The following is a 23,353-nucleotide window of genomic DNA, read 5'->3' on the forward strand; positions in this document are numbered from 1 at the left end:
GTTTCCTGTGTGGAGTCATGCAAAATTCGCAAAACCTAGGGAATTACAACTTTTTAGTGCAAAGGTGACGTCATAATTTGACCCAAAATCGTCGATTACCGCCAAAGTAAAACATTGGCGTGGTTCAAATTTGCACCGACACACTCGGGTGGGGTATCCGCAAGAAGTAATCACGCTAATTCGGATTTCGGGGTGCCTCGAAAATTAAAAAGGTTATTCCCCGGGCAGGGAAACGGGAAGAGCGGCCATCTTGTTTTTCTAATAGTCAACTCTGGAAACCGCGTTTTGACGGTGCAAATCGATCAAGTTGAGCATCCTGAACAACTTTCCTGTGTGGAGTCATGCAAAATTCGCAAAACCTAGGGAATTACAACTTTTTGGTGCAAAAGTGACGTCATAATTTGACCCAAAAATCGTCGATTACCGCCAAAGTAAAACATTGGCGTGCTTCAAATTTGCACCGGCACACTCGGGTGGGGTATCCGCAAGAAGTAATCACGCTAATTCGGATTTTGGGGTGCCTCGAAAATTAAAAAGGTTATTCCCCGGGCAGGGAAAAGCGAAGAGCGGCCATCTTGTTTATCTTATAGTCAACTCTGGAAACCGCGTTTTGACGGTGCAAATCGATCAAGTTGAGCATCCTGAACAACTTTCCTGTGTGGAGTCATGCAAAATTCGCAAAACCTAGGGAATTACAACTTTTTGGTGCAAAAGTGACGTCATAATTTGACCAAAAATCGTCGATTACCGCCAAATTAAATCACTGGCGTGCTTCAAATTTGCACCGGCACACTCGGGTGGGGTATCCTCAAGAAGTAATCACGCTAATTCGGCTTTTCGGGGTGCCTCGAAAATTACAAAAGGTTATTCCCCGGGCAGGGAAAAGGGATGAGCGGCCATCTTGTTTTTCTAATAGTCAACTCTGAAAATCGCGTTTTGACGGTGCAAATCGACCAAGTTGAGCATCCTGAACAACTTTCCTGTGTGGAGTCATGCAAAATTCGCAAAACCTTGGGAATTACAACTTTTTGGTGCAAAAGTGACGTCATAATTTGACCCAAAATCGTCGATTACCGCCAAAGTAAAACATTGACGGGGTTCAAATTTGCACCGGCACACTCGGGTGGGGTATCCGCAAGAAGTAATCACGCTAATTCGGTTTTTCGGGGTGCCACGAAAATTAAAAAGTTTATTCCCCGGGCAGGGAAAAGGGAAGAGCGGCCATCTTGTTTTTCTAAAATTCAACTCTGGAAATCGCGTTTTGACGGTGCAAATCGACCAAGTTGAGCATCCTGAACAACTTTCCTCTGTGGAGTCATGCAAAATTCAAAAAACCTTGGGAATTACAACTTTTTGGTGCAAAAGTGACGTCATAATTTGACCAAAAATCGTCGATTACCGCCAAAGTAAAACATTGAGGGGGTTCAAATTTGCACCGACACACTCGGGTGGGGTATCCGCAAGAAGTAATCACGCTAATTCGGCTTTTCGGGGTGCCACGAAAATTAAAAAGTTTATTCCCCGGGCAGGGAAAAGGGAAGAGCGGCCATCTTGTTTTTCTAATAGTCAACTCTGGAAATCGCATTTTGACGGTGCAAATCGATCAAGTTGAGCATCCTGAACAACTTTCCTGTGTGGAGTCATGCACAATTCGCAAAGCCTAGGGAATTACAACTTTTTGGTGCAAAAGTGACGTCATAATTTGACCAAAAATCGTCGATTACCGCCAAAGTAAAACATTGACGGGGTTCAAATTTGCACCGGCACACTCGGGTGGGGTATCCGCAAAAAGTAATCACGCTAATTCGGTTTTTCGAGGGCCACGAAAATTAAAAAGTTTATTCCCCGGGCAGGAAAAAGGGAAGAGCGGCCATCTTGTTTTTCTAATAGTCAACTCTGGAAATCGCGTTTTGACGGTGCAAATCGACCAAGTTGAGCATCCTGAACAACTTTCTAGTGTGGAGTCATGCAAAATTCGCAAAACCTAGGGAATTACAACTTTTTGGTGCAAAAGTGACGTCATAATTTGACCAAAAATCGTCGATTACCGCCAAAGTAAAACAGTGACGGGGTTCAAATTTGCACCGGCACACTCGGGTGGGGTATCCGCAAGAAGTAATCACGCTAATTCGGTTTTTCGGGGTGCCACGAAAATTAAAAAGGTTATTCCCCGGGCAGGGAAAAGGGAAGAGCGGCCTTCTTGTTTTTCTAATAGTCAACTCTGGAAATCGCGTTTTGACGGTGCAAATCGATCAAGTTGAGCATCCTGAACAACTTTCCTGTGTGGAGTCATGCACAATTCGCAAAGCCTAGGGAATTACAACTTTTTGGTGCAAAAGTGACGTCATAATTTGACCCAAAATCGTCGATTACCGCCAAAGTAAAACATTGGCGTGCTTCAAATTTGCACCGGCACACTCGGGTGGGGTATCCGCAAGAAGTAATCACGCTAGTTCGGCTTTTCGGGGTGCCACAAAAATTAAAAAGGTTATTCCCCGGGCAGGGAAAAGGGAAGAGCGGCCATCTTGTTTTTCTAATAGTCAACTCTGGAAATCGCGTTTTGACGGTGCAAATCGACCAAGTTGAGCATCCTGAACAACTTTCCTGTGTGGAGTCATGCAAAATTCGCAAAACCTTGGGAATTACAACTTTTTGGTGCAAAAGTGACGTCATAATTTGACCAAAAAACGTCGATTACCGCCAAAGTAAAACATTGGCGTGCTTCAAATTTGCACCGGCACTCTCGGGTGGGGTATCCGCAAGAAGTAATCACGCTAGTTCGGATTTCGGGGTGCCTCGAAAATTAAAAAGGTTATTCCCCGAGCAGGGAAAAGGGTTAGAGCGGCCATCTTGTTTTTCTAATAGTCAACTCTAGAAACCGCGTTTTGACGGTGCAAATCGACCAAGTTGAGCATCCTGAACAACTTTCCTGTGTGGAGTCATGCAAAATTCGCAAAACCTTGGGAATTACAACTTTTTGGTGCAAAAGTGACGTCATAATTTGACCAAAAAACGTCGATTACCGCCAAAGTAAAACATTGGCGTGCTTCAAATTTGCAACGGCACACTCGGGTGGGGTATCCGCAAGAAGTAATCACGCTAATTCGGATTTCGGGGTGCCTCGAAAATTAAAAAGGTTATTCCCCGGGCAGGGAAAAGGGAAGAGCGGCCATCTTGTTTTTCTAATAGTCAACTCTAGAAACCGCGTTTTGACGGTGCAAATCGATCAAGTTGAGCATCCTGAACAACTTTCCTGTGTGGAGTCATGCAAAATTCGCAAAACCTAGGGAATTACAACTTTTTGGTGCAAAAGTGACGTCATAATTTGACCAAAAATCGTCGATTACCGCCAAAGTAAAACAGTGACGGGGTTCAAATTTGCACCGGCACACTCGGGTGGGGTATCCGCAAGAAGTAATCACGCTAATTCGGTTATTCGGGGTGCCACGAAAATTAAAAAGGTTATTCCCCGGGCAGGGAAAAGGGAAGAGCGGCCTTCTTGTTTTTCTAATAGTCAACTCTGGAAATCGCGTTTTGACGGTGCAAATCGATCAAGTTGAGCATCCTGAACAACTTTCCTGTGTGGAGTCATGCAAAATTCGCAAAACCTAGGGAATTACAACTTTTTGGGGCAAAAGTGACGTCATAATTTGACCCAAAATCATCGATTACCGCCAAAGTAAAACATTGGCGTGCTTCAAATTTGCACCGGCACACTCGGGTGGGGTATCCGCAAGAAGTGATCACGCTAGTTCGGCTTTTCGGGGTGCCACGAAAATTAAAAAGGTTATTCCCCGGGCAGGGAAAAGGGAAGAGCGGCCATCTTGTTTTTCTTATAGTCAACTCTGGAAACCGCGTTTTGACGGTGCATATCGATCAAGTTGAGCATCCTGAACAACTTTCCTGTGTGGAGTCATGCAAAATTCGCAAAACCTAGGGAATTACAACTTTTTGGTGCAAAAGTGACGTCAAAATTTGACCCAAAAAACGTCGATTACCGCCAAAGTAAAACATTGGCGTGCTTCAAATTTGCACCGGCACACTCGGGTGGGGTATCCGCAAGAAGTAATCACGCTAATTCGGATTTCGGGGTGCCTCGAAAATTAAAAAGTTTATTCCCCGGGCAGGGAAAAGGGAAGAGCGGCCATCTTGTTTTGCTAATAGTCAACTCTAGAAACCGCGTTTTGACGGTGCAAATCGATCAAGTTGAGCATCCTGAACAACTTTCCTGTGTGGAGTCATGCAAAATTCGCAAAACCTAGGGAATTACAACTTTTTGGTGCAAAAGTGACGTCATAATTTGACCAAAAAACGTCGATTACCGCCAAAGTAAAACGTTGGCGTGCTTCAAATTTGCAACGGCACACTCGGGTGGGGTATCCGCAAGAAGTAATCACGCTAATTCGGATTTCGGGGTGCCTCGAAAATTAAAGGTGGACTATAACAGATTATTGATATAGCCAATATTACTATTTTTGTACAAGAAATGTAAAATAAGGACTGATATTTTAGTAGTATTCAATAAAACCTTTACCTTCATGCAAAAAAAACACAAATTCGCGCGGCGTACTCCGACCCAGAAAACTCAGTTTCGGCAAAAGCCGGTGACCCACGAACCATTCATACACAGTGTGTGACGTCACACCACGTACCGAAGCTCTGTACACAGTGTGTCAGGTCGATCGTGTGCGTGCATTTTACATGTACATTGAATGTGGAATAACATCGGACACTATAGGCTGCATTTTTTGAACACAAAAAACAGCGAAACTGTCCGATGGCAGCGGGTCTTGGGAAAACCACAGTATAGATGAGGAAAAGGCATTTCAGGGAGGCACTTCAGAGGAAAGTGAGGGCTCTAGCGATAAGGGGAGCTCACCGGACGAGAGAGAAGCCGAAGACGTGTTATGAGTACATGTAGTTAACCAGCCCGGAGACGATGATCGTCAGGCCGAAGACGATGAGCCAAACCCTGATGATCGACGGCTAAAGACAGACTGGTAAGGCCACAAAACGTTTCATGAATTATACTGAATGATGCTTCGTTTGATCAGTTTATTTCTGCTCCCAAAAATAGTTGAAGGCTATCCTTGACTAAATTAAAACATGAACGAACATGATGGACAAGGTTTATTGTTTACCTCCATTCACGTTATAATACATGTATGTGAACAACACATGCACTGACTTAGGCAGTAGAAATGTGAGGGGAGGGGTAATTTTTGTCTTGCGTTTTATACTTTGTTGGCAAAATTCATACATTATCAATTTAAACTGATATTGTAGATAACCTATGTTGTTGTTTTTCTCCACCAAGTAACTGCGTGGTGGTTGACACATGTGCATCTACACAAATATCTCATGTACATGTATGTAACTGCTACTTTGGATTATGATTGCCTTCTGGCATGGGTATAGTTTTAAAGCAATTCAGGTACACACATGCAATATTAACACTTCACCATGCAACCCACAAATCTGTTGTTAATAATTTTGTATGAATTCTTTTGTTAATAATTTTGTATGAATTCTTTGTTTTGTTTTACAGAAAACACTGCAATGATGATTATCAGCAAGTGGTGAGCTTAGGACTATCTTGTCCGTTCAACCGCTGCCACTGACATCATGTTTGATGGCAGCAACACGAAGGACGTTTCCAAACCCTCGTGTACAGTACAGTGGAAGGATTTTCGTATCCACCAACGGATTAGGCAGCTTTGCTTTGGTTTATTTGTCTTCAGTCGTAACAATTTTCCAAGTTATAATGATCCAGAGGGAGTGAGAAATAATTTGATAAGCCATAATAATTTACGTATAAATGTACATGTATATTATTTCATTTTGTTCCTTTCAGATGGGTGGGTGGTTCAAATTGATTAATTTAATTTGAACCACCCACCCCTCTGAAAGACACAAAATGTAAATTACTATGACTTATAAAATTAGGTGTGTGGTTCAAATTGATTAATTTAGCACTTATGTGCAATAAACTTGTCCCCTGTTGTCAACAATACACTATGATTAACATGGTAACAACATTCAACTTGGTTAGCAGAAATATAAAAACAAAACAAAAAAACAGAAGCCATGTACACCTCCATAATAACGACAACACTAAAACTGTATGTATTTGCAAGCGACAATAGTTTATTTTTGAGTTTAAAATATCAAAATTGAAAAAAGGTTGCCTAGTGATAGCGAAATCATCTGAACATTCCATCATCAAAAAAAGTTAACTATACAACCCTGTCAACGCCCCTCCCCCCCAAAAAAAAAGAAAAGAAAACCTAAGCCATGTTATGTACCTAGTTAGCTGTGGTTCTCTTTGTAAATTGTAAATTAAGTTGTACATTAAAAGAATATAATAAAATCATTGTGTACAGACCATGTCATTCTGTTTTTAAACAAAGTTGATTGTACTACCCTGGTTACCCCCCCCCCCAAAAAAAAAAATATATATAAAAAATAAAATAAAAACCCACATCAATGTGTACAAGCTAGGGCCCAATTTCATGGATCTGCTTACTGTAAACAAAGAATCGACACTTGCGGAAGCAGGAAGTTCTGTGCTTACGTCAAGCGTGTTTCACAGGTTACCAGCAAATTTTGCCTTTTGCGGGTCATGGGTGCATACTTGGTTTATACCAGGCATTCTACGCTTACAAAGTATTAAGCGCAGAAATTTAGCCTTTGGACGTAAGCAGAGAACCGTGATCATAGCGCACATTTTGGTGGTGAACAGATCCATGAAATTGGGCACAGGTCATTCTTTCTTCAAACAAAGTTGAACCCACTACCTTTGAACCCCCACCCCCCCCCCAAAAAAAAAAAAAAAAAAGCTGTTGCATCCTTTTCCGGTTGGTGAAGGTTGATGTCAATGACACGGGGGTTACACATCAGCTGCGGATGGAGTTGTTTTCATGTCTTGTCACCCTGCTGACAATGAACAAGTGCATTGTGCATGCATTCTATGCGTATCTGTTTAATGAAAAATAAAAAACAAAACCAAATAATCGTTATGTGGGATTTCTTGAAAATTTACAAGGCAGAAATACAATCTCGGAAGGTTTGACGTAACGCCATGTACTGACAATCTCTCTTTGAGTTGGCGTAGTTTTAAAAAGAACCTTACAGGAGTTAACGCAAAACCAGTACAAAAGGAGTCCACATGCAACAAAACCAAGGGGGCAGGTTTTCTTTATGTCAGATAGAAAACATGACCTCCAACCACCCCCCTCCCCCAGATCTACACCTAGTACAAAACTGTTCAGGTACAGATCGGGTGGGGGGGGGGGGTTGTTCTTGCGATTCAACACCCCATCCCCTCCCCCCCCCCCCCCCCCTCCACCGTGAACAGTTTTCAAAGGGGCAGCTGAAAAACTAAAAATGAAGAAATCATCTGATCCTCTGAAAATTTGCATGCATAGGCCTACTACTTACCTAAAGTGCTATTGAGAATCTTAGGTCTCCATTTCTAGTTCTGGCTAGCATGTCTCCGTACTGCATTGTCTTCGTCCTGCATTCTCATTGTAGTGTAGAGCTGCGAGTTATTTCTGTACAAAAAAATATAAAAACAAAAAATAAATAAATAAATAAAAAAACTAGTGCTGAAAAAGAACTGGCCTTATTTTACAAATGCAAATATAGTAAACACTCCATAATTAACCGTGCCAAGCCAATAAACACAGTTATAGGAAAACTTCAGACTAAACTTCTCTGGAATTGGTAATTCCTGAATTAGGAGGGAAAAATTCTGAATGACCATGGATGGGCAATTATATGGATGGGAGTTTGAACATATTTTTGAGCTGTGCCTTAAAAAAAAAAGCGAACAATTCTTAGGCAGCTTTGGCAAAAACAATGTCCAGCAATCCAGTATCGACCAATATAAATACATGTCCAGCAATCCAGTATAGACCAATATAAATACATGTCAGCGAGGCCAATAAACTGTTAACTGTAACAATCAACTTTTTAAGTGGATTAATATAGTGTTCACACATGGTTGAGCATGAACATGCCAGAAAGTGTAAACCAGGGCATAAACATGCCTAAAGCTCTTGGGTGGCTACATGGATTCATCACTCAACAGAGTCAATACACTATGTAGCTATTTTATGGTAGTCGGGTCAGATTCAGAGCATGACATCGTGTCATTTGACAACAAGATGATTGTTCCTTGCATGAAAAGGGTAGAGACTAGAGATTGTTTACTATTTTTCTTATTACAATTACATGTACATGTATTGGGCCTGAATTAATAATGGAGATAGTTTCTCAGTAGTAGATTTGTAAAAATTATTAACAAGTACTTACCAGGCTTTTCTCCCTCTCTTTTCTGTAATGCCACTTGATTCTTTTGCTGTTCCACGGCCACTTGCGACCAGGGCCACGGCAGAGGGACCCCGCCGACGTCGTAGCATGCACAAGCAGCACTGGCTGGGGCCTGGTTGTAGAAGATCCCCCTGAATTCTCTCAGTGCTTAGAGGTTTAAATTTCGGAATCGATCCAGGCTTCTTACACAAACTTTGAAACTTCTAGTGCATCCACAAACAACCAAATAGTCGGCAGTATTTATAGCTGATACATTAGAAACAAAAAGCTTCGTAGCACACACGCACGCCTATAGTGTGGATGAAAACGCATACACAACACACGGAGTAACATGGCGTAATCTTTGTTTACTCTCGTTGCTTCATGGGTATGACATCACCATTTTTTGACCGCGTTCATGACGTCCGCTGGTTTACAAATCCGCTTGGATTTCAGTGTTGGTTTAATAGCCGGGAACCAGTGCAGGGCGGGAAATTTCAAAATCGAAGAATCGAGGTCAAATTTTTTCGGTCAAATTGTAGCAAAATTATTTGGAGAAAAACATGACCACAACAATGAATTGATAGCTGAACACAACATAAACAAGTTCTGATAGTGATTTTAATGTAGGAGTACCATTATAGTCCATCTTTAAAAAGGTTATTCCCCGGGCAGGGAAAAGGGAAGAGCGGCCATCTTGTTTTTCTAATAGTCAACTCTAGAAACCGCGTTTTGACGGTGCAAATCGATCAAGTTGAGCATCCTGAACAACTTTCCTGTGTGGAGTCATGCAAAATTCGCAAAACCTAGGGAATTACAACTTTTTGGTGCAAAAGTGACGTCATAATTTGACCAAAAAACGTCGATTACCGCCAAAGTAAAACATTGGCGTGCTTCAAATTTGCAACGGCACACTCGGGTGGGGTATCCGCAAGAAGTAATCACGCTAATTCGGATTTCGGGGTGCCTCGAAAATTAAAAAGGTTATTCCCCGGGCAGGGAAAAGGGAAGAGCGGCCTTCTTGTTTTTCTAATAGTCAACTCTGGAAATCGCGTTTTGACGGTGCAAATCGATCAAGTTGAGCATCCTGAACAACTTTCCTGTGTGGAGTCATGCACAATTCGCAAAACCTAGGGAATTACAATTTTTTGGTGCAAAAGTGACGTCATAATTTGACTCAAAATCGTCGATTACCGCCAAAGTAAAACATTGGCGTGCTTCAAATTTGCACCGGCACACTCGGGTGGGGTATCCGCAAGAAGTAATCACGCTAGTTCGGCTTTTCGGGGTGCCACAAAAATTAAAAAGGTTATTCCCCGGGCAGGGAAAAGGGAAGAGCGGCCATCTTGTTTTTCTAATAGTCAACTCTGGAAATCGCGTTTTGACGGTGCAAATCGACCAAGTTGAGCATCCTGAACAACTTTCCTGTGTGGAGTCATGCAAAATTCGCAAAACCTTGGGAATTACAACTTTTTGGTGCAAAAGTGACGTCATAATTTGACCAAAAAACGTCGATTACCGCCAAAGTAAAACATTGGCGTGCTTCAAATTTGCAACGGCACACTCGGGTGGGGTATCCGCAAGAAGTAATCACGCTAATTCGGATTTCGGGGTGCCTCGAAAATTAAAAAGGTTATTCCCCGGGCAGGGGAAAGGGAAGAGCGGCCATCTTGTTTTTCTAATAGTCAACTCTAGAAACCGCGTTTTGACGGTGCAAATCGATCAAGTTGAGCATCCTGAACAACTTTCCTGTGTGGAGTCATGCAAAATTCGCAAAACCTAGGGAATTACAACTTTTTGGTGCAAAAGTGACGTCATAATTTGACCCAAAATCATCGATTACCGCCAAAGTAAAACATTGGCGTGCTTCAAATTTGCACCGGCACACTCGGGTGGGGTATCCGCAAGAAGTGATCACGCTAGTTCGGCTTTTCGGGGTGCCACGAAAATTAAAAAGGTTATTCCCCGGGCAGGGAAAAGGGAAGAGCGGCCATCTTGTTTTTCTTATAGTCAACTCTGGAAACCGCGTTTTGACGGTGCATATCGATCAAGTTGAGCATCCTGAACAACTTTCCTGTGTGGAGTCATGCAAAATTCGCAAAACCTAGGGAATTACAACTTTTTGGTGCAAAAGTGACGTCATAATTTGACCCAAAAAACGTCGATTACCGCCAAAGTAAAACATTGGCGTGCTTCAAATTTGCACCGGCACACTCGGGTGGGGTATCCGCAAGAAGTAATCACGCTAATTCGGATTTCGGGGTGCCTCGAAAATTAAAAAGGTTATTCCCCGGGCAGGGAAAAGGGAAGAGCGGCCATCTTGTTTTGCTAATAGTCAACTCTAGAAACCGCGTTTTGACGGTGCAAATCGATCAAGTTGAGCATCCTGAACAACTTTCCTGTGTGGAGTCATGCAAAATTCGCAAAACCTTGGGAATTACAACTTTTTGGTGCAAAAGTGACGTCATAATTTGACCAAAAAACGTCGATTACCGCCAAAGTAAAACGTTGGCGTGCTTCAAATTTGCAACGGCACACTCGGGTGGGGTATCCGCAAGAAGTAATCACGCTAATTCGGATTTCGGGGTGCCTCGAAAATTAAAAAGGTTATTCCCCGGGCAGGGAAAAGGGAAGAGCGGCCTTCTTGTTTTTCTAATAGTCAACTCTGGAAATCGCGTTTTGACGGTGCAAATCGACCAAGTTGAGCATCCTGAACAACTTTCCTGTGTGGAGTCATGCAAAATTCGCAAAACCTTGGGAATTACAACTTTTTGGTGCAAAAGTGACGTCATAATTTGACCAAAAAACGTCGATTACCGCCAAAGTAAAACATTGGCGTGCTTCAAATTTGCAACGGCACACTCGGGTGGGGTATCCGCAAGAAGTAATCACGCTAATTCGGATTTCGGGGTGCCTCGAAAATTAAAAAGGTTATTCCCCGGGCAGGGGAACGGGAAGAGCGGCCATCTTGTTTTTCTAATAGTCAACTCTAGAAACCGCGTTTTGACGGTGCAAATCGATCAAGTTGAGCATCCTGAACAACTTTCCTGTGTGGAGTCATGCAAAATTCGCAAAACCTAGGGAATTACAACTTTTTGGTGCAAAAGTGACGTCATAATTTGACCAAAAAACGTCGATTACCGCCAAAGTAAAACATTGGCGTGCTTCAAATTTGCAACGGCACACTCGGGTGGGGTATCCGCAAGAAGTAATCACGCTAATTCGGATTTCGGGGTGCCTCGAAAATTAAAAAGGTTATTCCCCGGGCAGGGGAAAGGGAAGAGCGGCCATCTTGTTTTTCTAATAGTCAACTCTAGAAACCGCGTTTTGACGGTGCAAATCGATCAAGTTGAGCATCCTGAACAACTTTCCTGTGTGAAGTCATGCAAAATTCGCAAAACCTAGGGAATTACAACTTTTTGGTGCAAAAGTGACGTCATAATTTGACCCAAAATCATCGATTACCGCCAAAGTAAAACATTGGCGTGCTTCAAATTTGCACCGGCACACTCGGGTGAGGTATCCGCAAGAAGTGATCACGCTAGTTCGGCTTTTCGGGGTGCCACGAAAATTAAAAAGGTTATTCCCCGGGCAGGGAAAAGGGAAGAGCGGCCATCTTGTTTTTCTTATAGTCAACTCTGGAAACCGCGTTTTGACGGTGCATATCGATCAAGTTGAGCATCCTGAACAACTTTCCTGTGTGGAGTCATGCAAAATTCGCAAAACCTAGGGAATTACAACTTTTTGGTGCAAAAGTGACGTCATAATTTGACCCAAAAAACGTCGATTACCGCCAAAGTAAAACATTGGCGTGCTTCAAATTTGCACCGGCACACTCGGGTGGGGTATCCGCAAGAAGTAATCACGCTAATTCGGATTTCGGGGTGCCTCGAAAATTAAAAAGGTTATTCCCCGGGCAGGGAAAAGGGAAGAGCGGCCATCTTGTTTTGCTAATAGTCAACTCTAGAAACCGCGTTTTGACGGTGCAAATCGATCAAGTTGAGCATCCTGAACAACTTTCCTGTGTGGAGTCATGCAAAATTCGCAAAACCTTGGGAATTACAACTTTTTGGTGCAAAAGTGACGTCATAATTTGACCAAAAAACGTCGATTACCGCCAAAGTAAAACGTTGGCGTGCTTCAAATTTGCAACGGCACACTCGGGTGGGGTATCCGCAAGAAGTAATCACGCTAATTCGGATTTCGGGGTGCCTCGAAAATTAAAAAGGTTATTCCCCGGGCAGGGAAAAGGGAAGAGCGGCCTTCTTGTTTTTCTAATAGTCAACTCTGGAAATCGCGTTTTGACGGTGCAAATCGACCAAGTTGAGCATCCTGAACAACTTTCCTGTGTGGAGTCATGCAAAATTCGCAAAACCTTGGGAATTACAACTTTTTGGTGCAAAAGTGACGTCATAATTTGACCAAAAAACGTCGATTACCGCCAAAGTAAAACGTTGGCGTGCTTCAAATTTGCAACGGCACACTCGGGTGGGGTATCCGCAAGAAGTAATCACGCTAATTCGGATTTCGGGGTGCCTCGAAAATTAAAAAGGTTATTCCCCGGGCAGGGAAAAGGGAAGAGCGGCCTTCTTGTTTTTCTAATAGTCAACTCTGGAAATCGCGTTTTGACGGTGCAAATCGACCAAGTTGAGCATCCTGAACAACTTTCCTGTGTGGAGTCATGCAAAATTCGCAAAACCTTGGGAATTACAACTTTTTGGTGCAAAAGTGACGTCATAATTTGACCAAAAAACGTCGATTACCGCCAAAGTAAAACATTGGCGTGCTTCAAATTTGCAACGGCACACTCGGGTGGGGTATCCGCAAGAAGTAATCACGCTAATTCGGATTTCGGGGTGCCTCGAAAATTAAAAAGGTTATTCCCCGGGCAGGGGAAAGGGAAGAGCGGCCATCTTGTTTTTCTAATAGTCAACTCTAGAAACCGCGTTTTGACGGTGCAAATCGATCAAGTTGAGCATCCTGAACAACTTTCCTGTGTGGAGTCATGCAAAATTCGCAAAACCTAGGGAATTACAACTTTTTGGTGCAAAAGTGACGTCATAATTTGACCAAAAAACGTCGATTACCGCCAAAGTAAAACATTGGCGTGCTTCAAATTTGCACCGGCACACTCGGGTGAGGTATCCGCAAGAAGTGATCACGCTAGTTCGGCTTTTCGGGGTGCCACGAAAATTAAAAAGGTTATTCCCCGGGCAGGGAAAAGGGAAGAGCGGCCATCTTGTTTTGCTAATAGTCAACTCTAGAAACCGCGTTTTGACGGTGCAAATCGATCAAGTTGAGCATCCTGAACAACTTTCCTGTGTGGAGTCATGCAAAATTCGCAAAACCTTGGGAATTACAACTTTTTGGTGCAAAAGTGACGTCATAATTTGACCAAAAAACGTCGATTACCGCCAAAGTAAAACGTTGGCGTGCTTCAAATTTGCAACGGCACACTCGGGTGGGGTATCCGCAAGAAGTAATCACGCTAATTCGGATTTCGGGGTGCCTCGAAAATTAAAAAGGTTATTCCCCGGGCAGGGAAAAGGGAAGAGCGGCCTTCTTGTTTTTCTAATAGTCAACTCTGGAAATCGCGTTTTGACGGTGCAAATCGACCAAGTTGAGCATCCTGAACAACTTTCCTGTGTGGAGTCATAAAAAATTCGCAAAACCTTGGGAATTACAACTTTTTGGTGCAAAAGTGACGTCATAATTTGACCAAAAAACGTCGATTACCGCCAAAGTAAAACATTGGCGTGCTTCAAATTTGCAACGGCACACTCGGGTGGGGTATCCGCAAGAAGTAATCACGCTAATTCGGATTTCGGGGTGCCTCGAAAATTAAAAAGGTTATTCCCCGGGCAGGGGAAAGGGAAGAGCGGCCATCTTGTTTTTCTAATAGTCAACTCTAGAAACCGCGTTTTGACGGTGCAAATCGATCAAGTTGAGCATCCTGAACAACTTTCCTGTGTGGAGTCATGCAAAATTCGCAAAACCTAGGGAATTACAACTTTTTGGTGCAAAAGTGACGTCATAATTTGACCCAAAATCATCGATTACCGCCAAAGTAAAACATTGGCGTGCTTCAAATTTGCACCGGCACACTCGGGTGGGGTATCCGCAAGAAGTGATCACGCTAGTTCGGCTTTTCGGGGTGCCACGAAAATTAAAAAGGTTATTCCCCGGGCAGGGAAAAGGGAAGAGCGGCCATCTTGTTTTTCTAATAGTCAACTCTGGAAACCGCGTTTTGACGGTGCATATCGATCAAGTTGAGCATCCTGAACAACTTTCCTGTGTGGAGTCATGCAAAATTCGCAAAACCTAGGGAATTACAACTTTTTGGTGCAAAAGTGACGTCATAATTTGACCCAAAAATCGTCGATTACCGCCAAAGTAAAACATTGGCGTGCTTCAAATTTGCACCGGCACACTCGGGTGGGGTATCCGCAAGAAGTAATCACGCTAATTCGGATTTCGGGGTGCCTCGAAAATTAAAAAGGTTATTCCCCGGGCAGGGAAAAGGGAAGAGCGGCCATCTTGTTTTGCTAATAGTCAACTCTGGAAATCGCGTTTTGACGGTGCAAATCGACCAAGTTGAGCATCCTGAACAACTTTCCTGTGTGGAGTCATGCAAAATTCGCAAAACCTTGGGAATTACAACTTTTTGGTGCAAAAGTGACGTCATAATTTGACCAAAAAACGTCGATTACCGCCAAAGTAAAACATTGGCGTGCTTCAAATTTGCAACGGCACACTCGGGTGGGGTATCCGCAAGAAGTAATCACGCTAATTCGGATTTCGGGGTGCCTCGAAAATTAAAAAGGTTATTCCCCGGGCAGGGGAAAGGGAAGAGCGGCCATCTTGTTTTTCTAATAGTCAACTCTAGAAACCGCGTTTTGACGGTGCAAATCGATCAAGTTGAGCATCCTGAACAACTTTCCTGTGTGGAGTCATGCAAAATTCGCAAAACCTAGGGAATTACAACTTTTTGGTGCAAAAGTGACGTCATAATTTGACCCAAAATCATCGATTACCGCCAAAGTAAAACATTGGCGTGCTTCAAATTTGCACCGGCACACTCGGGTGGGGTATCCGCAAGAAGTGATCACGCTAGTTCGGCTTTTCGGGGTGCCACGAAAATTAAAAAGGTTATTCCCCGGGCAGGGAAAAGGGAAGAGCGGCCATCTTGTTTTTCTAATAGTCAACTCTGGAAACCGCGTTTTGACGGTGCATATCGATCAAGTTGAGCATCCTGAACAACTTTCCTGTGTGGAGTCATGCAAAATTCGCAAAACCTAGGGAATTACAACTTTTTGGTGCAAAAGTGACGTCATAATTTGACCCAAAAATCGTCGATTACCGCCAAAGTAAAACATTGGCGTGCTTCAAATTTGCACCGGCACACTCGGGTGGGGTATCCGCAAGAAGTAATCACGCTAATTCGGATTTCGGGGTGCCTCGAAAATTAAAAAGGTTATTCCCCGGGCAGGGAAAAGGGAAGAGCGGCCATCTTGTTTTGCTAATAGTCAACTCTGGAAATCGCGTTTTGACGGTGCAAATCGACCAAGTTGAGCATCCTGAACAACTTTCCTGTGTGGAGTCATGCAAAATTCGCAAAACCTTGGGAATTACAACTTTTTGGTGCAAAAGTGACGTCATAATTTGACCAAAAATCGTCGATTACCGCCAAAGTAAAACATTGACGGGGTTCAAATTTGCACCGGCACACTCGGGTGGGGTATCCGCAAGAAGTAATCACGCTAATTAAGTTTTTCGGGGTGCCACGAAAATTAAAAAGTTTATTCCCCGGGCAGGGAAAAGGGAAGAGCGGCCATCTTGTTTTTCTAATAGTCAACTCTGGAAATCGCGTTTTGACGGTGCAAATCGACCAAGTTGAGCATCCTGAACAACTTTCCTGTGTGGAGTCATGCAAAATTCGCAAAACCTTGGGAATTACAACTTTTTGGTGCAAAAGTGACGTCATAATTTGACCAAAAATCGTCGATTACCGCCAAAGTAAAACATTGGCGTGCTTCAAATTTGCAACGGCACACTCGGGTGGGGTATCCGCAAGAAGTAATCACGCTAATTCGGATTTCGGGGTGCCTCGAAAATTAAAAAGGTTATTCCCTGGGCAGGGAAAAGGGAAGAGCGGCCATCTTGTTTTTCTTATAGTCAACTCTAGAAACCGCGTTTTGACGGTGCAAATCGATCAAGTTGAGCATCCTGAACAACTTTCCTGTGTGGAGTCATGCAAAATTCGCAAAACCTAGGGAATTACAACTTTCTGGTGCAAAAGTGACGTCATAATTTGACCCAAAAATCGTCGATTACCGCCAAAGGAAAACATTGGCGTGCTTCAAATTTGCACCGGCACACTCGGGTGGAATATCCGCAAGAAGTAATCACGCTAATTCGGATTTCGGGGTGCCTCGAAAATTAAAAAGGTTATTCCCCGGGCAGGGAAAAGGGAAGAGCGGCCTTCTTGTTTTTCTAATAGTCAACTCTGGAAATCGCGTTTTGACGGTGCAAATCGATCAAGTTGAGCATCCTGAACAACTTTCCTGTGTGGAGTCATGCAAAATTCGCAAAACCTTGGGAATTACAACTTTTTGGTGCAAAAGTGACGTCATAATTTGACCCAAAATCGTCGATTACCGCCAAAGTAAAACATTGGCGTGGTTCAAATTTGCACCGGCACACTCGGGTGGGGTATCCGCAAGAGGTAATCACGCTAGTTCGGCTTTTCGGGGTGCCACAAAAATTAAAAAGGTTATTCCCCGGGCAGGAAAAAGGGAAGAGCGGCCATCTTGTTTTTCTAATAGTCAACTCTGGAAATCGCGTTTTGACGGTGCAAATCGACCAAGTTGAGCATCCTGAACAACTTTCCAGTGTGGAGTCATCCAAAATTCGCAAAACCTAGGGAATTACAACTTTCTGGTGCAAAAGTGACGTCATAATTTGACCCAAAAATCGTCGATTACCGCCAAAGTAAAACATTGGCGTGCTTCAAATTTGCACCGGCACACTCGGGTGGAATATCCGCAAGAAGTAATCACGCTAATTCGGATTTCGGGGTGCCTCGAAAATTAAAAAGGTTATTCCCCGGGCAGGGAAAAGGGAAGAGCGGCCTTCTTGTTTTTCTAATAGTCAACTCTGGAAATCGCGTTTTGACGGTGCAAATCGATCAAGTTGAGCATCCTGAACAACTTTCCTGTGTGGAGTCATGCAAAATTCGCAAAACCTTGGGAATTACAACTTTTTGGTGCAAAAGTGACGTCATAATTTGACCCAAAATCGTCGATTACCGCCAAAGTAAAACATTGGCGTGGTTCAAATTTGCACCGGCACACTCGGGTGGGGTATCCGCAAGAAGTAATCACGCTAGTTCGGCTTTTCGGGGTGCCACAAAAATTAAAAAGGTTATTCCCCGGGCAGGAAAAAGGGAAGAGCGGCCATCTTGTTTTTCTAATAGTCAACTCTGGAAATCGCGTTTTGACGGTGCAAATCGACCAAGTTGAGCATCCTGAACAACTTTCCAGTGTGGAGTCATGCAAAATTCGCAAAACCTAGGGAATTACAACTCTTTGGTGCAAAAGTGACGTCATAATTTGACCAAAAATCGTCGATTACCGCCAAAGTAAATCATTGGCGTGCTTCAAATTTGCACCGGCACACTCGGGTGGGGTATCCGCAAGAAGTAATCACGCTAATTCGGCTTTTCGGGGTGCTTCGAAAATTAAAAAGGTTATTCCCCGGGCAGGGAAAAGGGAAGAGCGGCCATCTTGTTTTTCTAATAGTCAACTCTGGAAATCGCGTTTTGACGGTGCAAATCGACCAAGTTGAGCATCCTGAACAACTTTCCATTGTGGAGTCATGCAAAATTCGCAAAACCTAGGGAATTACAACTTTTTGGTGCAAAAGTGACGTCATAATTTGACCCAAAATCGTCGATTACCGCCAAAGTAAAACATTGGCGTGGTTCAAATTTGCACCGGCACACTCGGCTGGGGTATCCGCAAGAAGTAATCACGCTAATTCGGATTTCGGGGTGCCTCGAAAATTAAAAAGGTTATTCCCCGGGCAGGGAAAAGGGAAGAGCGGCCATCTTGTTTTTCTTATAGTCAACTCTGGAAACCGCGTTTTGACGTTGCAAATCGATCAAGTTGAGCATCCTGAACAACTTTCCTGTGTGGAGTCATGCACAATTCGCAGAACCTAGGGAATTACAACTTTTTGGTGCAAAAGTGACGTCATAATTTGACCCAAAATCGTCGATTACCGCCAAAGTAAAACATTGGCGTGGTTCAAATTTGCACCGGCACACTCGGGTGGGGTATCCGCAAGAAGTAATCACGCTAGTTCGGCTTTTCGGGGTGCCACAAAAATTAAAAAGGTTATTCCCCGGGCAAGAAAAAGGGAAGAGCGGCCATCTTGTTTTTCTAATAGTCAACTCTGGAAATCGCGTTTTGACGGTGCAAATCGACCAAGTTGAGCATCCTGAACAACTTTCCAGTGTGGAGTCATGCAAAATTCGCAAAACCTTGGGAATTACAACTCTTTGGTGCAAAAGTGACGTCATAATTTGACCAAAAAATCGTCGATTACCGCCAAAGTAAATCATTGGCGTGCTTCAAATTTGCACCGGCACACTCGGGTGGGGTATCCGCAATAAGTAATCACGCTAATTCGGCTTTTCGGGGTGCTTCGAAAATTAAAAAGGTTATTCCCCGGGCAGGGAAAAGGGAAGAGCGGCCATCTTGTTTTTCTAATAGTCAACTCTGGAAATCGCGTTTTGACGGTGCAAATCGACCAAGTTGAGCATCCTGAACAACTTTCCTGTGTGGAGTCATGCAAAATTCGCAAAACCTTGGGAATTACAAATTTTTGGTGCAAAAGTGACGTCATAATTTGACCAAAAATCGTCGATTACCGCCAAAGTAAAACATTGACGGGGTTCAAATTTGCACCGGCACACTCGGGTGGGTTATCCGCACGAAGTAATCACGCTAGTTCGGCTTTTCGGGGTGCCACGAAAATTAAAAAGGTTATTCCCCGGGCAGGGAAAAGGGAAGAGCGGCCATCTTGTTTTTCTTATAGTCAACTCTGGAAACCGCGTTTGGACGGTGCAAATCGATCAAGTTGAGCATCCTGAACAACTTTCCTGTGTGGAGTCATGCAAAATTCGCAAAACCTAGGGAATTACAACTTTTTGGTGCAAAAGTGACGTCATAATTTGACCCAAAAATCGTCGATTACCGCCAAAGTAAAACATTGGCGTGCTTCAAATTTGCACCGGCACACTCGGGTGGGGTATCCGCAATAAGTAATCACGCTAATTCGGCTTTTCGGGGTGCTTCGAAAATTAAAAAGGTTATTCCCCGGGCAGGGAAAAGGGAAGAGCGGCCATCTTGTTTTTCTAATAGTCAACTCTGGAAATCGCGTTTTGACGGTGCAAATCGACCAAGTTGAGCATCCTGAACAACTTTCCTGTGTGGAGTCATGCAAAATTCGCAAAACCTTGGGAATTACAAATTTTTGGTGCAAAAGTGAAGTCATAATTTGACCAAAAATCGTCGATTACCGCCAAAGTAAAACATTGACGGGGTTCAAATTTGCACCGGCACACTCGGGTGGGTTATCCGCACGAAGTAATCACGCTAGTTCGGCTTTTCGGGGTGCCACGAAAATTAAAAAGGTTATTCCCCGGGCAGGGAAAAGGGAAGAGCGGCCATCTTGTTTTTCTTATAGTCAACTCTGGAAACCGCGTTTGGACGGTGCAAATCGATCAAGTTGAGCATCCTGAACAACTTTCCTGTGTGGAGTCATGCAAAATTCGCAAAACCTAGGGAATTACAACTTTTTGGTGCAAAAGTGACGTCATAATTTGACCCAAAAATCGTCGATTACCGCCAAAGTAAAACATTGGCGTGCTTCAAATTTGCACCGGCACACTCGGGTGGGGTATCCGCAAGAAGTAATCACGCTAATTCGGATTTCGGGGTGCCTCGAAAATTAAAAAGGTTATTCCCCGGGCAGGGAAAAGGGAAGAGCGGCCATCTTGTTTTGCTAATAGTCAACTCTGGAAATCGCGTTTTGACGGTGCAAATCGACCAAGTTGAGCATCCTGAACAACTTTCCTGTGTGGAGTCATGCAAAATTCGCAAAACCTTGGGATTTACAAATTTTTGGTGCAAAAGTGACGTCATAATTTGACCAAAAATCGTCGATTACCGCCAAAGTAAAACATTGACGGGGTTCAAATTTGTGGGGTATCCGCAAGAAGTAATCACGCTAATTAAGTTTTTCGGGGTGCCACGAAAATTAAAAAGTTTATTCCCCGGGCAGGGAAAAGGGAAGAGCGGCCATCTTGTTTTTCTTATAGTCAACTCTAGAAACCGCGTTTTGACGGTGCAAATCGATCAAGTTGAGCATCCTGAACAACTTTCCTGTGTGGAGTCATGCAAAATTCGCAAAACCTAGGGAATTACAACTTTCTGGTGCAAAAGTGACGTCATAATTTGACCCAAAAATCGTCGATTACCGCCAAAGTAAAACATTGACGTGCTTCAAATTTGCACCGGCACACTCGGGTGGAATATCCGCAAGAAGTAATCACGCTAATTCGGATTTCGGGGTGCCTCGAAAATTAAAAAGGTTATTTCCCGGGCAGGGAAAAGGGAAGAGCGGCCTTCTTGTTTTTCTAATAGTCAACTCTGGAAATCGCGTTTTGACGGTGCAAATCGATCAAGTTGAGCATCCTGAACAACTTTCCTGTGTGGAGTCATGCAAAGTTCGCAAAACCTAGGGAATTACAACTTTTTGGTGCAAAAGTGACGTCATAATTTGACCCAAAAATCGTCGATTACCGCCAAAGTAAAACATTGGCGTGCTTCAAATTTGCACCGGCACACTCGGGTGGGGTATCCGCAAGAAGTAATCACGCTAATTCGGATTTCGGGGTGCCTCGAAAATTAAAAAGGTTATTCCCCGGGCAGGGAAAAGGGAAGAGCGGCCATCTTGTTTTGCTAATAGTCAACTCTGGAAATCGCGTTTTGACGGTGCAAATCGACCAAGTTGAGCATCCTGAACAACTTTCCTGTGTGGAGTCATGCAAAATTCGCAAAACCTTGGGATTTACAAATTTTTGGTGCAAAAGTGACGTCATAATTTGACCAAAAATCGTCGATTACCGCCAAAGTAAAACATTGACGGGGTTCAAATTTGCACCGGCACACTCGGGTGGGGTATCCGCAAGAAGTAATCACGCTAATTAAGTTTTTCGGGGTGCCACGAAAATTAAAAAGTTTATTCCCCGGGCAGGGAAAAGGGAAGAGCGGCCATCTTGTTTTTCTAATAGTCAACTCTAGAAACCGCGTTTTGACGGTGCAAATCGATCAAGTTGAGCATCCTGAACAACTTTCCTGTGTGGAGTCATGCAAAATTCGCAAAACCTAGGGAATTACAACTTTCTGGTGCAAAAGTGACGTCATAATTTGACCCAAAAATCGTCGATTACCGCCAAAGTAAAACATTGACGTGCTTCAAATTTGCACCGGCACACTCGGGTGGAATATCCGCAAGAAGTAATCACGCTAATTCGGATTTCGGGGTGCCTCGAAAATTAAAAAGGTTATTTCCCGGGCAGGGAAAAGGGAAGAGCGGCCTTCTTGTTTTTCTAATAGTCAACTCTGGAAATCGCGTTTTGACGGTGCAAATCGATCAAGTTGAGCATCCTGAACAACTTTCCTGTGTGGAGTCATGCAAAGTTCGCAAAACCTAGGGAATTACAACTTTTTGGTGCAAAAGTGACGTCATAATTTGACCCAAAATCGTCGATTACCGCCAAAGTAAAACATTGGCGTGGTTCAAATTTGCACCGGCACACTCGGGTGGGGTATCCGCAAGAAGTAATCATGCTAGTTCGGCTTTTCGGGGTGCCACAAAAATTAAAAAGGTTATTCCCCGGGCAGGAAAAAGGGAAGAGCGGCCATCTTGTTTTTCTAATAGTCAACTCTGGAAATCGCGTTTTGACGGTGCAAATCGACCAAGTTGAGCATCCTGAACAACTTTCCAGTGTGGAGTCATGCAAAATTCGCAAAACCTTGGGAATTACAACTCTTTGGTGCAAAAGTGACGTCATAATTTGACCAAAAATCGTCGATTACCGCCAAAGTAAATCATTGGCGTGCTTCAAATTTGCACCGGCACACTCGGGTGGGGTATCCGCAAGAAGTAATCACGCTAATTTGGCTTTTCGGGGTGCTTCGAAAATTAAAAAGGTTATTCCCCGGGCAGGGAAAAGGGAAGAGCGGCCATCTTGTTTTTCTAATAGTCAACTATGGAAATCGCGTTTTGACGGTGCAAATCGACCAAGTTGAGCATCCTGAACAACTTTCCATTGTGGAGTCATGCAAAATTCGCAAAACCTAGGGAATTACAACTTTTTGGTGCAAAAGTGACGTCATAATTTGACCCAAAATCGTCGATTACCGCCAAAGTAAAACATTGGCGTGGTTCAAATTTGCACCGGCACACTCGGGTGGGGTATCCGCAAGAAGTAATCTAGTCTTGGTCCCAAGACCATTGGTGTTGCGCGGTCACACACAACCAACGTTCCGATTATGCACGGCAAAAACTGTCCACGCTTGTAATGAACGAACGCTAGCGGGCGCTCTGTTTCTCTGATTTAGATCTCACCATGGTCTTGAATATTTGCAACGACGGGTCTTAACTTTTTTTATTGTTTTTCGGCAAATCTCCCCCGACTTTCCGGTGGAGCCAATCAGAGGCTGCGTTGCGGTTGGCTCATGAATAATTCATCAGTGTTGTGCATGTAGTGTACAATGCATGCAGTAATTCCGTTGCATGACTTTTGCTTTACTCTGTGTGTGGGTATATATGTTTTTATCGGAGTATAATAATGTCCAGATCAGTAGGATTTGAAACTTTGACACAGGGTGGAAATACGATAAAGAAAGGTTTGTGGTACCAGCACAAACATTTCTGTGTATAATGTCCAGATCCAGACACCTGCATT

General features: G+C 43.5%; 1 long non-coding RNA gene across 1 annotated transcript; it reads right to left on the reverse strand.

The window, feature by feature from the left end:
* Nucleotides 1-5,866: 5,866 nt before the first annotated feature.
* LOC139948482 (uncharacterized) lies at nt 5,867-8,812 on the reverse strand. Its single transcript, XR_011787450.1, has 3 exons — nt 8,317-8,812; nt 7,441-7,553; nt 5,867-6,978 (listed from the first exon to the last, which is right to left on the reverse strand). It is a non-coding gene; the product is annotated as an uncharacterized lncRNA (long non-coding RNA).
* Between the last annotated feature and the right edge of the window lie 14,541 nt (nt 8,813-23,353).

The sequence above is a fragment of the Asterias amurensis genome, chromosome 15 (assembly GCF_032118995.1).
Source record: "Asterias amurensis chromosome 15, ASM3211899v1".
Taxonomy (NCBI): Eukaryota; Metazoa; Echinodermata; class Asteroidea; order Forcipulatida; family Asteriidae; genus Asterias; species Asterias amurensis.